This window comes from Vigna unguiculata, unplaced genomic scaffold, assembly GCF_004118075.2.
Source record: "Vigna unguiculata cultivar IT97K-499-35 unplaced genomic scaffold, ASM411807v1 contig_248, whole genome shotgun sequence".
Taxonomy (NCBI): domain Eukaryota; kingdom Viridiplantae; phylum Streptophyta; class Magnoliopsida; order Fabales; family Fabaceae; genus Vigna; species Vigna unguiculata.
The window spans coordinates 5001-7500 of record NW_021010950.1 but is presented as its reverse complement, the minus strand read 5'-3'; positions in this window follow the sequence as shown (position 1 = coordinate 7500).

Genomic DNA, 2500 nt, shown 5'->3' with positions numbered 1-2500 from the left:
GAGATGTTTCACTAGATGGAACACGTGCGTGACATTAGGATCCTCCAACACCTCTTCGTGATGGAAAGATAGAATTCGAAGCAACCACAGAAGTACCGTCTAGTGGGTAGGCAACACAGGGACTGATCAACCAATATCACCCAAGGCAACGGGTGAAAATGGAAGAGATGCATGCTTGACCGTTCGATACGCAAGGCATGGAGCCAGCCAGCAAGTGCATCTCGATTACAACTCACACACCCTCACGTTCGCAAGACACCACACCACAAGACGGTCCACCCCCCACCTACCATGGGCAAGCAAGCAAATGGAAACATCAAGTGACGCATGGTCAAGCATCGCTAGGCATGAAAATAACTTTCCACAATATCCGAGGGACTAGCTGCCGAGCTAACCAACGATCAGTGACGACCGTGTGTTGGTATTAATAAAGCTCAACAACTATGAAGAGGCTAGTTGTGCCATGATAAACATGCTAACGCACGCACCACGTGAGGGGGGAGGCCTCATCAAGCTCCCTTTAAAACCTGCCAGTGTGGAGCTGGCCGGCTCAAGGAGCACTCCCCCCCTATAAGAGGTTAATATGCAAAAGGCAAAATTGTACAAGTAGATACACTTTTTTTGAGCAGACATAAGTCCATATCTCGGGCTACACTTCGAATTTTGATGCGATTTTTTGCAGTAATTCGTAGAATAATGGTATCTCCTTGCTCACCAAATTTCATAATTTTTCTCGAAGGGGAACTATTTTTTTTATTTTTTTTACTTACCGGGTATGTGTAAAATCGGGAAAAATAGAAAAGCACATGTAGACTTCGAATTTCGACCTCATTTTTTCCAGTCCACCACTAAACAATATCAGGAACCTCCCCACAAAATTTCATTCAGTTTGGCCAAGGTCTTAAATTTGACAAATTTTGGCACCAAGCTATCTAGTCGCGGTGCACCGACCAACTTGGCCAAGTGCAAAATGCATCCAATTCAAAACTTTTGTGCACCAACACTTTTACAGTACTCATTTGGGGACATTTGGAGGCCTTTCCAACCCTCACATCTCAAAAACCACGAATTTCATTTTTTCACAAAACTCCCCACCAAGCCTTCTAGCTATGCCGCGGTGCACCGCCAACATTGGCCATGTGCAAAACCCTCCGAACTCAAAACTTTCGTGCACCAAGAATTTCATGGTATTCATTTGGGGACATTTGGAGGCCTTTCCAACCCTCACATCTCAAAAACCACGAATTTCATTTTTTCACAAAACTCCCCACCAAGCCTTCTAGCTATGCCGCGGTGCACCGCCAACATTGGCCATGTGCAAAACCCTCCGAACTCAAAACTTTCGTGCACCAAGAATTTCATGGTATTCATTTGGGGGCATTTGGAGGCCTTTCCAACCCTCACATCTCAAAAACCACGAATTTCATTTTTTCACAAATCTCCCCACCAAGCCATTTAGCTATGCCGCGGTGCACCGACCAACTTGGCCATGTGCAAAACCCAACCAACTCAAAACTTTCGTGCACCAACACTTTTACAGTACTCATTTGGGGGCATTTGGAGGCCTTTCCAACCTTCACAACTCAAAAACCACGAATTTCATTTTTTCACAAAACTCCCCACCAAGCCATTTAGCTATGCCGTGGTGCACCGACAACCTTGCCCATGTGCAAAACCCAACCAACTCAAAACTTTCGTGCACCAAGACTTTCATGGTATTCATTTGGGGGCATTTGGAGGCCATTCCAACCCTCACATCTCAAAAACCACGAATTTCATTTTTTCACAAATCTCCCCACCAAGCCATTTAGCTATGCCGTGGTGCACCGCCAACCTTGCCCATGTGCAAAACCCAACCAACTCAAAACTTTCGTGCACCAAGACTTTCATGGTATTCATTTGGGGGCATTTGGAGGCCATTCCAACCCTCACATCTCAAAAACCACGAATTTCATTTTTTCACAAAACTCCCCACCAAGCCTTCTAGCTATGCCGCGGTGCACCGCCAACATTGGCCATGTGCAAAACCCTCCGAACTCAAAACTTTCGTGCACCAAGAATTTCATGGTATTCATTTGGGGACATTTGGAGGCCTTTCCAACCCTCACATCTCAAAAACCACGAATTTCATTTTTTCACAAAACTCCCCACCAAGCCTTCTAGCTATGCCGCGGTGCACCGCCAACATTGGCCATGTGCAAAACCCTCCGAACTCAAAACTTTCGTGCACCAAGAATTTCATGGTATTCATTTGGGGGCATTTGGAGGCCTTTCCAACCCTCACATCTCAAAAACCACGAATTTCATTTTTTCACAAATCTCCCCACCAAGCCATTTAGCTATGCCGCGGTGCACCGACCAACTTGGCCATGTGCAAAACCCAACCAACTCAAAACTTTCGTGCACCAACACTTTTACAGTACTCATTTGGGGGCATTTGGAGGCCTTTCCAACCTTCACAACTCAAAAACCACGAATTTCATTTTTTCACAAAACTCCC